This window comes from Pan paniscus, chromosome 3 (assembly GCF_029289425.2).
Source record: "Pan paniscus chromosome 3, NHGRI_mPanPan1-v2.0_pri, whole genome shotgun sequence".
Lineage (NCBI taxonomy): Eukaryota > Metazoa > Chordata > Mammalia > Primates > Hominidae > Pan > Pan paniscus.
Genome location: NC_073252.2, coordinates 50,527,634 through 50,548,683, shown reverse-complemented (window position 1 = coordinate 50,548,683; position 21,050 = coordinate 50,527,634). Strand labels below are relative to the sequence as shown.

The 21,050-nt window shown below is 35.5% G+C and overlaps 1 long non-coding RNA gene across 1 annotated transcript in view; it reads left to right on the top strand.

Moving 5' to 3' along the window:
- The window catches only part of LOC100981752 (uncharacterized), an 87,661-nt gene that overhangs the window by 21,251 nt on the left and 45,360 nt on the right, over positions 1-21,050 (top strand). Inside the window, exon 3 of the long non-coding RNA XR_158564.5 lies at positions 3,692-3,809. This is a non-coding gene — a long non-coding RNA (uncharacterized LOC100981752). The remainder of the gene's footprint in view (positions 1-3,691; positions 3,810-21,050) is intronic.

The window sequence follows — 21,050 nt, the reverse complement described above, 5'->3', positions numbered from 1 at the left end:
TGTAATACATGCTGTATCATTACCTATTACTGCAAAACAAACCACTCTAAAACTTAGATCCTTAAAATAATAACAATGTATTACTTTTCACAAGTCTGTGGATCAGATGGACTTTTGTGTTGATCTGATCCAGGCCTGATTGATCTTGACTGGACCTGCCCATGCATTTATGTTTAGTTAGCAGGTCATCTAGGTGACTCTGTTTCTGGGAGTTGGCTGGTTGTTGGGTGGAGTGATAGTGCTACTGGACCACATTTCTCTTCACAACCAACAGGGTAGGCAGGGTTTGATTATATATGGTAGTTGTAGGGCTCCAAGGGCAAGAGTGGAATCATGGAAAATTCCTTGAAACCTAGGCTCAGAACTGGCAAATCCTTTTGACCACATTCTATTTGCCAAATCAAGTTACAAGATTCAATTCAAGAAATGGAGAAATAGAATTCTCTTGATGGGAGAAGTAGCAGAGACTCAAATTCAGGGAGAAGAGAATTGTGGCAATTTAAAAAATCTACTCTTTTCAAATAAATCTGATCTTTCAACCAATCTTTCAGTTTTCAAGCTTTTCACCATGATGAATATTATTTTCCTATCCTCTTCTCTCTATCTCATTCATAAAGTGTATTTCTGAAAATATATATTTAGTGCATGCAGATTTATTATTATTACTCAATATTCCACAGGTCCTTATACTATTCAGCTGCTTTTTTTTTTCCTTGTAAAAATTATGGTGGTCAGAACAGTATAGAAAAAGAAAGTTTAAATAATTAAACTTTGTGTCCTGTTTGGTATTATAAATATATGTTACTATCTACTGTGGAAACCAAATCTGTTATAACATGTAAATATATACTACTATCTACTGTGGAAATCAAAATCAAATTTGTCCCAGGTTGTCATATAAACCTGAAAGTCTAGTTTTAAATTTGTTCACTCTCTATTTAGGTTTCATTGATTCAAATCCTGACTCTCTCTGTTGGGCAAGTAACTTATCTTTTTTGTGCCTGAATTTCCTTATCTGTAAATTAGAAATAATAATCGTACCTGCCTTATACTTTTGTTTTGAGGATTAAATGAGTTTAAATATGTAAAACACTTAAAACAGTCCCTAACATATAGAATTACTCAATACATAACAGATAATGTTTTGATTAACAACCAAATGTCCATAACTGGCTTTCAGTTGACCAGCTTTTATACTTTATTTTTTTGGTCTCTGTTAGATCATGTAACTAATTTGGGGAGAAAATGTTTGGAATTCAGTAAACAGTACTGATTGGGAAAATTAAACTTGAAATGTTCAATTTATATTTCAAAATAGAAATAAAAAATTAAATAAAATTTGGTGCAACAGATATTTGACTATCTCTTGCACGTTAGTCCTTCTGATAGATGCTGTGAGTATAAGGAAGAGTAAGACATGGTTCTAACAATAAAGTGCAAAGATTCCCTATAATAATCTTATCCCAGGCTACCATGTTGATGACAGTATTTTTTTAAGTGGCTCCTGGGCATATATCATGGTCAAATACAAACAACATTATTATTAATTATTTTTCTTTAATGGTTGCCAGTAGAGGAGAAAAATAACATTGTAAAATCTGGAATAAGTTGTGGTATGGGGGTTGGAGGTGGGCTATGTGTTAAACAAATTGCAAAAGGCTTTTGAGTCCTCTGAGGAGTACCCTTTCAGATTTATGGAATACATCACAGTGAAGAGGAGGGATTTAGGGAGAGAAGAAAAACAGTTAAACAGTGGCAATTTTAAATGAATTGTCACCATTTAAAAAATCTGCTCTTTTCAAATAAGTCTGATCTCTCAACCAATCTTTCAGTGTTCAAACTTTCCACCATGATGAATATTATTTTCTCATCCTCTTCTCTCTGATTCATAAAGTGTATTTCTGAAAATAGGTATTTTGTACATGCAGATGTATGTATCATTATTGCTCAATATTTGAAAGGTCCCAATACTATTTAGCCACTTATTTTTCCCTTGGAAAAATTATGGTGGTCAGAACAGCATAGCACAAGAAGGACACAGTGAAAGAGAAAGGGAGTGAGAATAAGCACATAAATTTGAGCTGTTGGGGAAGGGAGTAGAAGGAGTAATCATTGATAATGATGGTAAGTTTCATCTTCTAGGATATGAATGAGAAAAATATGGTGTGCTGGCTTTTATATGTGTGTATGGAATATAGAAAAAGCCATAGAATATTTCTAAGAAAATCTAGGAGAGCAAAATTAAGGACTAATTAAAATGTGTTATTCTAGACCAAGGAATAATTATTAAGAGAATTTTTTGAGATTTCTTCAACCTGTAAAACATTGACCCTCCCAGGTATTCATTTAATAATTGTTACTAACCATAACAACAATATGTATGTTATTAATGTAGTTAATTTATGAGACAATAAATTAAATTTCTATAGCAGCCCCTAGGTAACAAACAACATGCACATTATGTCATTTTGATACCAAGCCCAGGCTGTTTCCCAGTGGAGACTAGATTGAAAAGTCCTCAAAGAAAAAGCATCCATTTTCTTTCATTTGGAGAAGTGGCCCTTTCCATCAAATCCAAGGACAAAATAAGCCCAAGAGGTAGAAACATAACACAAATATATATTATGTTTGATAATATTTCCCAAATATGTGAAGTCACTATATATATATATATATATATATATATATTTTTTTTTTTTTTTTTTTTTTTTTTTTTTTGACAGAGTCTTGCTGTGTCACCAGGCTGGAGTGCAGTGGCACAATCTCGGCTCTCTGCAATCTCCGCCTCATGGGTTCAAGGGATTCCCCTGCCTTAGCCTCCCGAGTAGCTGGGACTACAGGCGTGCATCACCACGCCTGGCTAACTTTTCTGTATTTTAGTAGAGACAGGGTTTCACCATGTTGGCCAGGGTGATCTCGCTTTCCCGACCTCATGATCCACCTGCTTGGCCTCCCAAAGTGCTGGGATTATAGGCATGAGCCACTGCGCATGGCCGATGTCACTATTTTTTAACAAACCCAATCACAGGCAGACAAAATATGAAATATTATACCCATTTCATTATGTGAAGAAATTGCAATGCATTTTTATTTCTATTTGTACTTACCCTATACTTTAAAAATAAAATCTAAGAAACAAAAATTGCGCGAGAAAATAAACAATAATAAAATTTTTATTTAGCCATTTGCAAAATAATTGACTTTTTAGAGCTTTATTTAAATATCTTTGTTATTTTTAATGTAAAATTTTGATAGGTTGTGTATTTGACTGTTGGTAGCAGATTTGGGAACATTAGAAGGTGATTTTTAATGAGATCAATATTATTATGTTAATACTCCCTAAGATTCCATTAGGAAAAGATTTAAAAATAGATAAGAAATACAAGGACGGGAGGAGAAGAATGGAGAGAAAAAGAGAGAGAGAGGGAGAGGATAGACATCTAATTCTAGCTCTTAGATGTACAATATATAGTTTTATTTTGATAAAATGCCATCTTTAGTACTCAATTTTTCCTTCAACAACAACCAAAGATAGTGTTCACTTTGCTATAATTCTCTCCACTTGCCTTATCTCTGTTATCTTTTTTCTACCACACATTTATGTTAGGCAGCTCAGACTAACTACAAAATAGAAATACATTTCTTAGCAGCTGTTACCATAATTCTAAAAATACACTTTTCTTTCTTACAGGATTTCAAACCTTCTGGGTTTCTTCCCAGCGCTAAATCCTGTCGACTGGATTCACTAGGATGAATAGAGAAAGAAGTGTTACATTTTAAGATAATTTCTTTTCTAAACACACAGAAAGGTAATAATTCTGGCATTTTACAAAGCATGTCAATTAGCTTTCTCAATGCTTTTTTTTTCAATTGTTTGCTCACCAGTTTTGTTTTAGTCTTTTGCTTTCTTGCATATTTAGTTTTTAATTATTGGGAGTCATGAACTCATTGGAAAGAGTACACTCAGAATTAGGGAGTTGGGTACATCTTTGCATGGGGCAAATATGAAAAGCATGAACAGCAATGACACTTATGATTAGTGTGCTCTACAGTGAACTTCCTATCATGCTCCCAGGAAGGAGGCTTAGCCTCTCCTGGAGTTCAATGTTATACTACCAAGTCTAGCATATTGCTTTGCTTTTCCAAAATAGCAAATGTCTTAGCACTTACCTAATGATGATCTAAGGAAAAGTACTAGGGAAATGGCATTATTCTGAAGACTTTGTTGACAGCTGCAAACCATAGGCTATGACAGCATTAGGGAAATGGCATTATTCTGAAGACTTTGTTGACAGCTGCAAACCATAGGCTATGACAGCATTGTGGGAAAGCAAGAGAAGACACACCTCTTCCCCATTCTAACAGAAACCCCTCCCCCAACACACACACACACACACACACACACACACACACACACACACATTCTGGCTATACCCATGGTATGTACCCTTATTTGCGTTCTGTTCATACTGGACATAAATGATTAGATTTTAGATAGTTGGCAGTTACACTCCTCTTCTCTAAAAAGATTTCTTTTTCCTTCTGCACTCCTCATCAGTTAATCTGAGCTCTTTTGTTCTGCTAAAGGAAGATAAGGAAAAAATATTTCTTAGTTCTATTTAATCACTGGCATGCCAGTATTGGAGCTACTGCTCCGTGGAGACTGCCAAAAACTCGACCTAGTTACTGCTCCTTTTTGTGGCATCTTACCGTGCGGTTTGTGGCACTTTGGAACACAAATTCACAGTTACCAGAAGTTAGGTTTATCACTGTTGCAAAGCCACTGAGTTCTGATCCAGAATCTCACAAACTGGTACATGCCCACGCAGATCTAGCCTGTCCAGAAGATGAACAGGAGGAAAAACGCAATGCCAAGAAGGAAGAAACCAGGTCCTAATTAATCAGAAACAAATAAGTCATTTTAATAGTGATGTTGAAGGAGATAGAAATGTATTCTTATGAGAACCCTATGTTCCACCAGGATGACACTGTGAAATTATTCTACTGCCAGTTATTGTCACTAAGTTCTGGAATACTGAAAAAACAAATGAGTCATTTGGAGTGTGTTCCTATTTTTTGTTTTTATATTTTAATGCACTTCAAGATGTAACACAGTTTCATGGTCTCCTTTTTTAAAAAAATTTTCCTTACACTTAATTCCAAAATGATCCTTGATTAGCAGATGGATAGATATGGAAACAACCACTTTATCTGTGGAAATCAGTTATAAAAAGTGATAAAATACACTCAACATCCCCAAAATTCAGAGTTTAAGATGGGGAAATCCTTACCACTGCCAAAAGGAAAAAAAGAAAAAAGAAAAAAGATTTGAGTGTTACTAGGCCCATTGCATTCAGTAAATGTTTATCAGGCATTTGCACTTTTCTACTTTTATTGCTCATTTGATTTCTGCTGCTTGAAATATTCTCCACTCACTGTCTTTCCCTGAAGACAAACCCAAATGTCACCTATGTTTGAAGCTTTCTTTAATTGTCTTTTTACCCTGAACCCATGAGCCCTTCATTCTCCTTTTACCAAAATTCTCTACCATTTATTATGTACAGGATTGTTTAACACATGTCTTAAAAACACATCCTGTGCTATCAGTTCGAAATCTCCACCTTTGAGAGTTAGGCTTGTCTTATTCGTATTTGCATTGTTTGCAGTGCATTGAGTCTAGTGGTGGCTCAAGAAAATATTATGTTCAATTTAAAAATCGGTGTTCTATTTCTAGTTTTGCAGCATCTTACTGAACACCAGCACACACTGAAAATAGATCACATATTTCCCTGGCAAACAATTTACGATTTGAATTTTCAATGAGTCCTGCGTTGATGGACTTGTGACAGGACATGTGATTATTTGGTGGATTCAGAATGAACCTATTAATAGCTTTTCAGATAATTCATCTAACGTGGCTGTAGGAGCTTCACAAAGTAATAAAGAAGTCGAGATTTCAGTTAGGAGAGTATCAGACAATATGACTCCTGATGGACTGGGCATACCAACTTCTAGGAAGCTTTAGCAGAGATTTCATTGCAAATTGTAGAGAGTTAGCCTCTCTCCTCTTTCCCTTCGCACTATGTCCTAGGATTGGTTGGTTTTTAAAATTCTTTGTCAGAGAACTCCTAACATTGAAACAAAATAGGTAACAATGTTAGAAAATTGCATGAGGGAAATCTAGAAATGCTGACCTTTCATTTGAGAGTAAAGCACCTGAATCAGCTTTCAGATTGTCGAAAAGAAAACACAGCTATTTCCAAAACAACTAAAAAAGTAAATTAAAAAAACTATATTTGGAGAAGAAAATAATAGAAATAATCTGGAATTATAGAATTAAAAAGTATAGTATAAAAGAGCTTAAATTGAGCAAGTTTTTTTTTTCAAGATAAATGAATGATGGATCTTCTTTGGGATTTGATTGGTAGACATTTTTTGTGCGTTTCTGAAAATGGAGCTGTTCCATAAGACATGAATTGGTCTTCAATCTAATAACAATTTCTAACACTGAACAGAATCTAGGAATCACTTCTGTTTTGAAGTTTCTATAATATGTAAGAATTATGACAACTGTAATGCCAGGCTTACAAATAAATAGTTGTTAAATAACAAGATAAATATATTAAAATAAAAAGCATTTCAAAATAAGCTCTGTACTCTCTAAATATCCACACTGTATTATCACCTTATTATATTTATTTTTACATATTCATTTCTGCATTTATTTTTCTAAATCAATCCTCCCATCTATATCTATATTTATCTATCTCTTTATATAGCATCCTCAAGACACAAGGCAGATGCCACGTTCCAGTATGTTTTATGGCACAAAAAGGTATTCAGTAAATGTTAAATTGAATAAGTAAATATTGAAAGATATTGAGCTTAGACAGGCATAAATATAGGATCACACTGAAGGTGAGCTATGTGAAAATGTATAAGTGAAATCTGAAATGATGGTTTCAATTTTGCTAATAAATAATTTTACAGCAACAGTTTCTAAGGGATGTGAAAGGACAGTGCTTTACCTAGTATTATTTGCTAACATGAGTGAAATACATTTTAAGAGAAAATTACATGGATGAAACTGTCAACTTTCTTTTTTTTGTATTTTATTATTATTATACTTTAAGTTTTAGAGTACATGTGCACAACATGCAGGTTTGTTACATATGTATACATGTGCCATGTTGGTGTGCTGCACCCATTTAACTCGTCATTTAGCATTAGGTATATCTCTTAATGCTATCCCTCCCCCCTCCCCCCACCCCACAACAGTCCCCGGTGTGTGATGTTCCCCTTCCTGTGTCCATGTGTCCTCATTGTTCAATTCCCACCTATGAGTGAGAACATGCGGTGTTTGGTTTTTTTATCCTTGCGATAGTTTGCTGAGAATGATGGTTTCCAGTTTAATCCATGTCCCTACAAAGGACATGAACTCATCATTTTTTATGGCTGCATAGTATTCCATGAAGCCATATGTATATGTATATGTGCCACATTTTCTTAATCCAATCTATCGTTGTTGGACATTTAGGTTAGTTGCAAGTCCTTGCTATCATGAATAGTGCCGCTATAAACATATGTGTGCATGTGTCTTTATAGCAGCATGATTTATAATCCTTTGGTTATATACCCAGTAGTGGGATGGCTGGGTCAAATGATATTTCTAGTTCTAGATCCCTGAGGAATCGCCACACTGACTTCCACAATGGTTGAACTAGTTTACAGTCCCAACAACAGTGTAAAAGTGTTCCTATTTCTCCACATCCTCTCCAGCACCTGTTGTTTCCTGACTTTTTAATGATCGCCATTCTAACTGGTGTGAGATGGTATCTCATTGTGGTTTTGATTTGCATTTCTCTGATGGCCAGTGATGATGAGCATTTTTTCATGTGTTTTTTGGCTGCATAAATGTCTTCTTTTGAGAATTGTCTGTTCATGTCCATCGCCCACTTTTTGATGGGGTTGTTTGTTTTTTTCTTGTAAATTTGTTTGAGTTCATTGTAGATTCTGGATATTAGCCCTTTGTCAGATGAGTAGATTGCAAAAATTTTCTCCCATTCTGTAGGTTGCCTGTTCACTCTGATGGTAGTTTCTTTTGCTGTGCAGAAGCTCTTTAGTTTAATTAGATCCCATTTGTCAATTTTGGCTTTTGTTGCCATTGCTTTTGGTGTTTTAGACATGAAGTCCTTGCTCATGCCTATGTCCTGTATGGTATTGCCTAGGTTTTCTTCTAGGGTTTTCATGGTTTTAGGTCTAACATGTAACTCTTTAATCCATCTTGAATTAATTTTAGTATAAGGTGTAAGGAAGGGATCCAGTTTCAGCTTTCTCCATATGGCTAGCCAGTTTTCCCAGCACCATTTATTAAATAGGGAATCCTTTCCCCATTGCTTGTTTTTGTCACTTTTGTCAAAGATCAGATGGTTGTAGATATGTGGCATTATTTCTGAGGGCTCTGTTCTGTTCCATTGGTCTATATCTCTGTTTTGGTATCAGTACCATGCTGTTTTGGTTACTGTAGCCTTGTAGTATAGTTTGAAGTCAGGTAGTGTGATGCCTCCAGTTTTGTTCTTTTGGCTTAGGATTGACTTGGCGATGTGGGCTCTTTTTTGGTTCCATATGAACTTTAAAGTAGTATTTTCCAATTCTGTGAATAAAGTCATTGGTAGCTTGATGGGGATGGCATTGAATCTGTAAATTACCTTGGGCAGTATGGCCATTTTCACGATATTGATTCTTCCTACCCATGAGCATGGAATGTTCTTCCATTTGTTTGTATCCTCTTTTATTTCATTGAGCAGTGGTTTGTAGTTCTCCTTGAAGAGGTCCTTCACATCCCTTGTAAGCTGGATTCCTAGGTATTTTATTCTCTTTGAAGCAATTGTGAATGGGAGTTCACTCATGATTTGGCTCTCTGTCTGTTATTGGTGTATAAGAATGCTTGTGATTTTTGTACATTGATTTTGTATCCTGAGACTTTGCTGAAGTTGCTTATCAGCTTGAGGAGATTTTGGGCTGATACGATGGGGTTTTCTACATATACAATCATGTCATCTGCAAACAGGGACAATTTGACTTCCTCTTTTCCTAATTGAATACCCTTTATTTCCTTCCCCTGCCTGATTGCCCTGGCCAGAACTTCCAACACTATGTTGAACAGGAGTGGTGAGAGACGGCATCCCTGTCTTGTGCCCGTTTTCAAAGGGAATGCTTCCAGTTTTTGCCCATTCAGTAAGTGGCAAATTGGATAAAGACTCAGTACCCATCAGTGTGCTGTATTATTCAGGAAACCCATCTCACGTGCACAGACACACATAGGCTCAAAATAAAGGGATGGAGGAAGATCTACCAAGCAAATGGAAAACAAAAAAAGGCAATGGTTGCAATCCTAGTCTCTGATAAAACAGACTGTAAACCAACAAAGATCAAAAGAGACAAAGAAGGCCATTACATAATGGTAAAGGGATCAATTCAACAAGAAGAGCTAACTATCCCAAATATATATATGCACCCAATACAGGAGCACCCAGATTCATAAAGCAAGTCCTTAGTGACCTACAAGGAGACTTAGACTCCCACACAATAATAATGGGAGACTTTAACACCCCACTGTCAACATTAGACAGATCAACGAGACAGAAAGTTAACAAGGATACCCAGGAATTGAACTCAGCTCTGCACCAAGTGGACCTAATAGACATCTACAGAACTCTCCACCCCAAATCAACAGAATATACATTCTTTTCAGCACCACACCACACCTATTCCAAAATTGACCACATAGTTGGAAGTAAAGCACTCCTCAGCAAATGTAAAAGAACAGAAATTATAACAAACTGTCTCTCAGACCACAGTGCAATCAAACTAGAACTCAGGATTAAGAAACTCACTCAAAATCGCTCAACTATATGGAAACTGAACAACCTGCTCCTGAATGACTACTGGGTAAATAATGAAATGAAGGCAGAAATAAAGATGTTGTTTCAAACCAACGAGAACAAAGACACAACATACGAGAATCTCCGGGACACATTCAAAGCAGTGTGTAGAGGGAAATTTGTAGCACTAAATGCCCACAAGAGAAAGCAGGAAAGATCTAAAATTGACAACCTAACATCACAAGTAAAAGAACTAGAAAAGCAAGAGCAAACACATTCAAAAGCTAGCAGAAGGCAAGAAATAACTAGGATCAGAGTAGAACTGAAGGAGATAGAGACACAAAAACCCTTCAAAAAATTAATGAATCCAGGAGCTGGTTTTTTTTTTTTTAAAGATCAATAAAACTGATGGACCACTAGCAAGACTAATGAAGAAGAAAAGAGAGAAGAATCAAATAGACACAATAAAAAATGATAAAGGCGATATCACCACCGATTCCACAGAAATACAAACTACCATCAGAGAATACTATAAACACCTCTACGCAAATAAACTAGAAAACCTAGAAGAAATGGATAAATTCCTCGACACATACATCCTCCCAAGACTAAACCAGGAAGAAGTTGCATCTCTGAATAGATCAATAACAGGCTCTGAAATTGAGGCAAGAATCAGTAACTTACCAACCAAAAAAAGTCCAGGACCAGATGGATTCACAGCCGAATTCTACCAGAGATACAAACAGGAGCTGGTACCATTCCTTCTGAAACTATTCCAATCAATAGAAAAAGAGGGAATCCTCTTTAACTCATTTTATGAGGCCAGCATCATCCTGATACCAAAGCCTGGCAGAGACACAACCAAAAAAGAGAATTTTAGACCAATATCCTTGATGAACATTGATGCAAAAATCCTCAATAAAATACTGGCAAACCGAATCCAGCAGCACATCAGAAAGCTTATCCACCATGATCAAGTGGGTTTCATCCCTGGGATGCAAGGCTGGTTCAACATACGCAAATCAATAGATGTAATCCAACATATAAACAGAACCAAAGACAAAAACCACATGATTATCTCAATAGATGCAGAAAAGGCCTTTCACAAAATTCAACAACCCTTCATACTAAAAACTTTCAATAAATTAGGTATTGATGGGACGTATCTCAAAATAATAAGAGCTATATATGACAAACCCAAGCCAATATCATACTGAAACTGTCAACTTTCTATGACTGTTTCCCTGGTTTCTAAGTTAATCATTAAATTATTTTAGGCCAAACACAAAAGTGATTAAGTGCACTAATGCCCTATCTCTACTTTGTATCCCGAGCAGACTTCTTCAGCTGTCTGGGACATACATACCTTTTGCTCTATTGTACTGGTGTATTTTCCTTACATTCATTCAAAAGGAACCTTCTGACCCCACTCCAACTGGGAGACATCTGTTACTGCAGTCATAAGCTGAGGACTACAATTTAATAACCAATAGCTGACAAAGAAAAAAATATTTTAAAAACTCTCCAAAAGGATGGTTTAATTAACAAAAAGAAGACCCCTAAAATGACAAAATAAACTCCAGAATGGCTTTCAGTTAAAGAATAAAATAAACACTTGTCAGTCACCACATTTAAGCTTGAATTAGGCTTTTGAAGGTACCTGTAAAAACCTTATACTTCCCTCTCGCTCTTGCCTTAGAATGACCATCCTATTATATTTTCAAATCCAGGTTCACAGCAACATATAGATGACATTATATTAAGATAAAAGTCTGTATATTTCTTATGTAGCTTACTATTTAAATGGCATGTCTGGTTTAGGATGTCAACAGGACATGTAATAATTGGCAGTAAAGGCACAAGGGTAAATTTGTACAAGAATTTTGTGCTAAGTTTTATGCAACTGGTTCCCAGAAGCTATGGGAAAATAAGGAATTCTGAAAGTGATTTAATAAAGAATAATGAATATTTTAAATACATACAAAACCTTTAATGTGCCTAAAATTGGGCCTTAAGGGGTGATAGGGCTCATAGTATTTTGATTTTGTCTTGCTTCTCTGTAACAATGCATTCCGGATATCCTTCATGGTTATAGAACAGATCATTCAGATGTACGTGAATGGTATTGAACATATAATTTGGGTAGATTATTGTAAAACACCAGTTTCACTGGATTCACATGATGAAAAAAATCCAGATTTTGAATTAAAGAATGCTGGAATTGTGTATGTATTGGTGATTGGGTGAAGAGAAGTCCTATCTAAGGGACTACTACTGTGGGTTCAGAAATAGGTTTCATAGACTGACTTTCATGAAATATAAAGCTATACTAGAATCATCTACAGAAAAAGGACTAGGCATACCTGAATAAAAAGTGTCTCAGATATTTCTGATTAGAGAGGGATGTTAATCTTTAGCCACAGACTGCTCACCTTCAATGGAAACTAAAATTAGGAACACTTTATTATGCCAACTTCCCTGGATCTGACATTTACAACCTTGTCTTTGAAAAGTTGCTAATCATGATTTAATTGAGATATTCCTTCTTCTCATTTTTCTGTATCTTGTGTGTGTGTGTGTGAACACTGGTAAGTAAAAAAATGAGACTATATACATACACATCTAAATATGAAATATCAGGACCTGTTTTAGGAGATTTAGAACCAAAGCATAAAGACATTCAGAATGCACAATTAGAGTAGTATAGTTGGAGTGTAGGGAGGATAACAGAGCCTGGAGAGGGGAGAAGGCAGAAAGAAAACAGTGTAAGAAAACATTTAGGTGGAGGATGGTAAAAACAAGCACTGATGATTATGTTTTTGTTTTTTTTCATCTGTGTCATGACTATTCTGCTCTGTTCCACCTTTGATGTCTTAGAAGGAAGAACAATCAAGATAAAGTTGTTTCCATCATGTGTGGTTTGAAGCTATTATGCTATTTGTTGGGAAAGTCTTATTCTGCACAAGAAATGCCTGAGATATGTCTTGCAGGCTATGGTGTAAATCGCCATGAGAATTGGTTCAAAAGCATCAAAAACCAACATTTTTAAGCTCTTGTATTTTTCTCCACTCCTATACTTTCCAACGGCGTATATTTAGAAGTTGCCATGTTGGGTTTTGAGTAGCTGTGATCTTGTAAATATTCTTTCCTCGGCCCTGCTAAGAAAAGCCATGTCTGATAATGCTCTATAAATGATAGGGAACCTGGACGGTACTGTTCATTCTACTTGACCCTCTGTTCCTTGACTGACTGAATGTGTGTGTGTGTGTGTGTATTCTCCAGAGCCTGCAATTTCTCATCTTCTCTGATGATATTTCTATAAAACCAATAAACAACCACTTCTACTTTCTTAGTTTTGAAGTCCATCCAGTAGACAAATCACCATTCTTTCTCTTCTATTTGGCCTTTAGTGAGGCAGTCATGTTCTTGGACCAACCAAGAAGTAAGTGACTAGGATCATTTTCAGGACCTGGTTAGATCTACAGAAACAAAAGCAAAATGTGTTGAAATTCCCAGTGTGAAAACTGTGCCTTTAAATAGAGAGCCTGCTATCAGTCTCAAAGGAATACTATTATTGCCGTTGTCTCTATCTGAGCTATTGCAGCATTTCTACCAACCCATTTACTCTTGAGAAGAGTCCTCTGGTGATTTCCATCTCACAGGCTGCCTTAGGATTTTCCTTATTAGTTAATCTTGCATTAAATATTGTAGCATAATAGTTTCCTTGAGACAGCCACTTTGGACTAGGATAAGTTCTTAAGATTTCATTTCAATCATAAGACTGAGTATCTATCCGGCAAAAAATACACTGTATCAAAAATGAATAAATAAAACAAGCTCATCATTTAAAAACCACTAATAAGAAATGTTTAAAGTATGTCCAATGTGATGAAATATGAAATGTTTTAAGGATATTAAATAGTGATTCTATATATCTTATTAAAAGTACACCTATCAATTGCTAAAAAGATAAAGATATGATTCAACACTAGTTTCTACCAATGTATTTCCCTTACTCTACATCATCAAAACAGTAAGCTGTTTGCTGGGAAATGGAAGTAATATCTTATGTAGAACTGGAAGCTATAATAATTATTGAAAAATAAGACTATAATTGATATTCAAAATGTTTTAGAAATTCTAGAATTCTAGAAATTCAAGATTTCTAGATAGGCACAAAATAACTTTGATAGTAGCATAAATAATTTATGTTATCTTGATAAAATACTCTTTGTTTTCCAAAAAAAAAAAAAAATCCCCACAATAACAAAGGACACTATGTCCATAGTCCAAGTGCAAAAGAAAGTGCATATATTTTCTACCTAAAATATTTGGATTTCATTGCGCTCTGTGCTACTCTAGTCATTGTATTTTGTATAACCACTTATCAAAAGCAACATTTTTTTGTGGCCCCACTGTAAGGTAAGCCCCTTACTCTCAAGTTTTTTACAACCTATTTGGATAAGAACTATTTTCATTTATCTGTGATAGAGGCTGACTGAACATCTATACTGTGCAGTACACAGCGAGGAAGGAAAGCATATTGTCCCCAATTTTCAACGGCTTATTTACTCTACATTTTTTCAAGTAATTTTCCATATTTCATTCTTAATTTGTCTTGTAATTCCTATGACATAATGAAGGTAAGTATCCTAAGAGAAAAATGGAAGCCTGGAACATATAAGAGAAAAAAGTTTACAACTAATTAGCAGAAAATAAAATATTAAAGACTAAAAGGAGGTCTTCTCACTGGACCAGAAGTCTGTTCTCTGTTTTATCTTGTATCTTGTCAATGATAAAATTTCTCTGGGTAGGGAAAAAAGTCTGAAAAAAAAATTTTTAACCATACACATACATAAAAATGTATAAAGAATCCTAAGCATATGGAATGCTAAGGAGCAAGCAGTTAGAAGAAGTTGTGTCTATAATTTTAGTAGGCAATTGGTCTGTGGGATTATGTCAAAATTACTTTCAGGGAGAACAATTAAGTGTGTTCCACTTCCATGGTAGAGTCATAACAGAGATCTAAAAGTATTAATTTGCCAAAATTATATGACGAAACGCAGTGATTGGTTTAACCAAGGTAATTATTTTCCAGTTTTTCAGAATGGTTTTCCCTTGCGGTGCTGTAACAAATATACCATAGATTAGGTGGATTATACAACAGACATTTATTTCTCATAGTTCTGGAGTCTGTGAAGTCCAAGATCAAGGTACCAGCAAATTTGACGTCTGGTGAGGAGCTTCCTACTTGTTTGCAGATGGCCACCTTCTTGATGCATGCTCACATGTTTGAGAGAGAGATCGTATCTCTCATGTTTCTTGTTATAAAGGCACTAATCCCATTGATGAGGGCTCCATCTTCATGACCAAATTATTTTCCAAAGGCCTGATCCTCAAATACCCTTACAATAGGGATTAGGGTCTCAACATATGAATTTGGGGTTGGGGAACACAAATATTCAGTCCATAGCAAGAATTGTTTAGTAGACCCAGGGATAGAGTTTTCCTGAATTATCCAATAGGCATAACAAGCATATGCTACATGCATCAATAAAACAGAGACACCAACAAAATTTTCTAAAGAATTTAACATTTAATTTTAAAAAAAGAACTTAGTACTTTACGGAAGAGAAACCAAATGTTGCAAAGCTTCTTTACACTCATTTCATCATCTAGTATTTTTTTTTTTGTGGTTAACTATTTTGTTGTGGGTAGGGCTCTCTTGTCTTTTCTATCCTTATGACTTTTCTAAAGATCTTAATAACAGAGAGCTGGCAAACAGTGTGGATCCATAATGTTTATGGAAGGCATCAGGCACAAGAAAGAGTCCAAGAATGCTCAGGCATGTGCAAAACTGGAGAAGGAACACAGAAGCAAGGAGAGATCATGCTGAATAGGCATTGACAAAAATGGTTATATGTGAAAGGACTTCGACAAGACTGGTCTCTTATTTTAGTTCCAACTTTATGAGTTACTAGCTCTGCGACCTGAGGAAGCTACTTAATGTCAGATTCCTCATTGGTAAAATAGGGAAACAACACAACGGGCTATATTAAGAATTAAATAAAAAGATGCATATAAATAAATAAATTCTTACACATAGTAAGTGCTCAGGGCCACTTCCCTGCTAAATTTATTATTACTAAGCCCTTCCAAATTCTATCCTCGTGCCCCTCCATGTCCATGAAGGATGGAGTATGTGTGATCTGAAAGGTTTTTAATATTTAAAATAAAAACCCTGCCGAGTTGGAGCAAAACATCACAAATAAATTACCTTCTATCAGCAGTAGTTTCTTAATTGGAATTATATTACCTTATCATTTGCTCATTTATATGTAAATGCTTACTTGTGTTCATATCCTGCCACTATTTTCACATATGCAGCCCTTGTTTATTCATGGAAGGGGGGATGTAAAACATTAGTAAAGAATATGAAATTCAGAAACGATGGCCAATCTTCATTTAAAACTATTTTTGCTAATAGTTTTAATTTCCTTTCTTCAAGTATATTTTTTGAAGGATCAAGCTATGACTAAGAAAGAAATGGTCTCTGCCCTTGCTGAGTTTATGTTGGAGCTAAATACTAATTCATGCATCGTAACATTACCTCAGTCATAGTGTGTAGGTTTCCAAAAGATAGTATAGAAAAAAGACCTACCAGAAAAAATGTACTTTGGGTTTCAGTTTTCTAATTATTTTTGCAACTCATATTTCCAAAATGTAGAAAAGTTAACACACTTTCAAAGATTCCCCTCTTTTTTTTTTTCTCCAGGAATCTTTTCTGGCAGTTACAAGTTCAGAATGCTTTTGTGCATTCCAAGCAGTCTTGCCCAGATTCTGCCACCTGTTCCATCATTCTGGGTATATTTAGGGTATAGTTCTTTTCCATATGGGCAGTGTAATTCCATTAAGTAGCAATCCAGCACAATTTCTTTTTTTTTTTTAAACGTTAAACCTCGAGAGTTAATCGTCCATCTGTGTGCAATCATCGATTCCATTAAGCCTTATGGCCTTGTCAGATTATCAAACATTTTAAACAGTACTCCTTTCTTCGCAGGAAACACATTTGATAATTAAGGGCATGATGGAATCTAAGTTTTTGAGTCTGACTCCAAGGACCCACAGTGGCTTATGTTAATCCTGAGTCAAACTTCGCCTCCTCTAGATCACTGAGCTTTGACTGCAACAGGACGTATCGTCGATCTCGTTTAGTCAGATTTCCAAACAAGCAAGATATGATGTTTAGATGTCAAAGACAAATCAAATGTTTCACTGGTTTTGTTTTCACCTGCAAGGCGTACTTTCAAATTTCTGTTCGCGATGACTGACTGAGTCATGAATCACATGAGTATTGAAGAGAGCAGTCCTCGGCTATAGACTGTGTGTGACACAGATTTCTTGCTTGTTTTTATAGGTTTCTGTTGTCTCTTATTGCAGAAGAGACTCGATTTTCAGACTGTCAATGAGGAACTTCATAGAAGGAGGTAGTGTAAGTGGGTTTCTTGTCAAACTGAATTTGAACTTTGATTTTTTATGAAGTGAAAAATACTAATAATTGTCCACAAAATATTGCCGACTTTAAGTATTTATCTTGTCTATTAAGCAGGGATGAGCACAAGTCAAATGAGCAGAGCCTGGAGAAAATTAAAATCAAGAATTGTCACTCCAAGTCACAAAGTACAATCATGATGTGTGACCGGGGTCTTGAGAGCATTAATTTCCCATTCCCTTGACAATGAACTCTCCTAATGTATGTATTAAAGACATAAGATATAGTGCTTATTATCAGCATATCATAAATCTTCCATTAAAATAATACAAATAAAGCACTGTGCCTAGGCCACTGGAAATAAAACTGTTGCATAATTGACAGGCTGTAAGTATTTTTTTAAATCAAGTAATAGAAAATTTTGTTGCCTTCCACAGTCTAAATCCCAGAACTATCTAGTTATTTGTTTGGTTTTACTTATTTTATTTCAATGTGAATATTGAAATGTTTGTCTCAGTCTACCAAAATATAAATAATCAAATTTATATTAAATTGTGTATTTTATTTCCTGATACAAAACAAAGACCTTTTTATGATGGTGTAGGGTGTCTGGACCCAGGGAAAGTAGGCTTTGTATGTTCTGGTGGCTGAAGAACTAGACGCACAAAGGGAGAATCTTGGCCTTTGCAGAACAGCAGGTCTGGACAGCTTAGTTCACTGCACAGCCAACTCAGAAGCCCTTCCGGAGCAAATCTGGCCCAGAAGGCTGCACATATTTTTGCCTGGATAGACCTCTTCATGTTCAACAGGAGCCTCTGCAGCGATGATGGGGTCCTCCATATTGCTCACACAAAGCTACAGTATGGGACAGGAAATCTGGCTCTTTAACCCTCTGGCTGCTGCACATGACTATTTGGCTAGCAAAGCAGAAAAATGTCGACAGCCTAAGGTTTAAATGATTAGTAACAGGTTTTTGAGTGATTTTCCCAGAATGTGCTAGTATAAATAGAGGACTGTGAAAGTGTGGTTTGTAGTATTTTTTTTCTTCCTTTTGATATTGTGGCTTGTTTGTTTCCATTTCTTTTCATGACACATTCCTTTTTATGACTGTACACCCACGCCAAATACCCAAATGCAGGCTTGAAAGGGAAGGTGCTCACCTCAAAGCACTTCCTGATTAGGAATCAGGTGTCTACATCCAGAATGCTGATAGGCTTTTTAACTCTCCAAAAATTGATCCATTGTGGTGAGTTATTTTGGCTTATACCCTAGATTTTGTTTATAGGCTGGAAGAGACAGACACGACTATTAGTACATTATTACTTACTGCAATATTTGAGAATTTTCTTTTTAATGAGTACATAGGCCACTTATTAACAATGTGATGCCTTACTTAAGAAGCAATACAGTGCTTTATTTTTAAATTTTTAAATGTTTCTTTTCTATATTTACTATTATTATATTTTAAAAAACATGAAACTGACAAATAGATTCATATCCTGGGTGGTTTGATAAATGTTACTTATACGTTGTAATAGAGAGATTAAAAATATGACATTTAATGAGTAGAAATGGCACCAAATAATGCAAAGCTTTGAGTGTAGTTTATTGAGATAAGTCATATTATATCAACTTCAGCAAACACGGGTTTCTTAAAATGAATAATGACAATCCTCTGTTGGGAAAACCGTTCTGTTCAGTAACAAAGCACAGGTTTTGAAATCAAGAGCATTGTTTTGAAAATATTTGCAGGAGCCAGTCATTAGCTCCCATATGTGTTATGATATGGATACAGGGCATACCTTATGATTTTCTATGTCTCAGTATGCATTTTTTGGTTAAAATAAGATTTTCTACTTTTTAGTATGAAAGAAAACTGAAGCATCCGAATATGGGAAACCTCCAGGACTTACATAAGTGAGTGAAAGAAACCAGCAGGCCTCTGATTTGTATTTGTCACTATTCTTATCTAGTTGGCATTTTATGTTGGTAATCACCACAAGTTTTCTTGTAAAAGCCATGTAAAAGTACCATATTTAAACAAGAAAGGACAGAAGAAAAAATAGTGCGTTTTCTTAGCACTTATACAGGTGCTGCTTTTCCCAAGAGGTAGGAAAAAAAAACCTCTTTCTAGCCTTTAGAAAGACTATGCATTTCACTGAAGACAAAGCCCAATCTCCCACTGCCCCTTTACACATAATCTTCTTGAGAGACAAAATCAGTTCTCTGACTTCACTTTCTCACACGTATTCCATCTGTCTTGCACCCACCACTCTACTGAAATGGTTCTTACTAAAGTCATCTATGACCTTCAGATTGCTAAATCAAACAGACATTTTGATATATCTTGTCTTATTTAATATGATCTCATCTCTTCCCTATGACATTCCATTATTCTTGATGTTTTCTTTACTTCTTTGGCTTCCATCATACTACCCTTTGCTAGGCTTCTTAATTGATCTACTTTTCTTTGTGGGATTCTTTCCCTCCATCTATCTTTCAATTTTCACGTTTCCTCTGATTAGTCTATCTTAATCTTTTTCTCTCCTCACTTACCACACCCTGACCTGAGCTATGACACTCCTCCTCCCAATGTGAATTACAACTCACTTGGTGAAAACCTCTGAGTTCGTTAAGATGCTTTTGGATACAAGTAACAGAAATAAAAACATGCATAAGGCATGAAACTCAAAATTTATTAGCTCACATATCTAAAACATTAAGGAGAAAGTTAATTAAAGGCTTGGTTGGATCCAGTAGTGTAAAAATATCAGCGGAACTGTTTCTTTTGTTGCTTTTTAACTTCTGTATTGTCTTCATCTGCAAACTTTACCTATGCAGAAACAAAGACACCACCAGTTACTCTGGGCTTACTTATTCTAACAGCTAGTAATCCCACTGGAAAAAAACACGACCACCTCTCTTCCAGCACCCTCACCAGTACCTATGTTTGTTTTCTGATTGGCCTGACTTGATTCAAGCGCCCTCCACCATCAGAGGGAGAGGCATGGCATTTTAATAGTCAAACTAGAATCAGTAACTCAGGAAAGGGGCATTTCACAAAAGAAAGTAAAGAGTAGATTTAAAACAAAACAACACATGAAAACCTCAGTTACAACTCTCAAATCTAGAACGTTTTTCTATACCCTTATCCTAGGACCCAGACAAATGTATTGTCTTCATTTCAAAATTGCATCCCCAAAGCTTGAATTAGAATTCCTTCTAGTCAACCCCTAAACATATTTATCTTCTTAAGCTTTTGGTAATGCTACCACTACTTAAAATATCATCCAATGCAGAAACATAGAAGATATCTTAAACTTCTGCCTGACAATTCTATCTGCTAAATAAATACCAATGAAATACGTTACATTTGTTTTTTTCTCTCCAAATTTATTGTTACTACATTATTGCAGGTATATGTTATCTTCAAACTGAAGAATATCCTAACTGGACTTATTTCTCTCGAATCTACTTTCCATATTGCTATTTCATTATCATTCTAATACATAAATATATTCATTTTACTTACCTGCTTTAAGCCAAATCACCCCCAGGATGGGTTATTCTCCAAACTCCTTCCCTGTCAATTCATGCTCTAAGCCAAAACTTAAGCCAAAGTAATCTAGAGTTTTCCAAATATGTCATTCTATTCTTGCTTGAGTGCCTTTGAA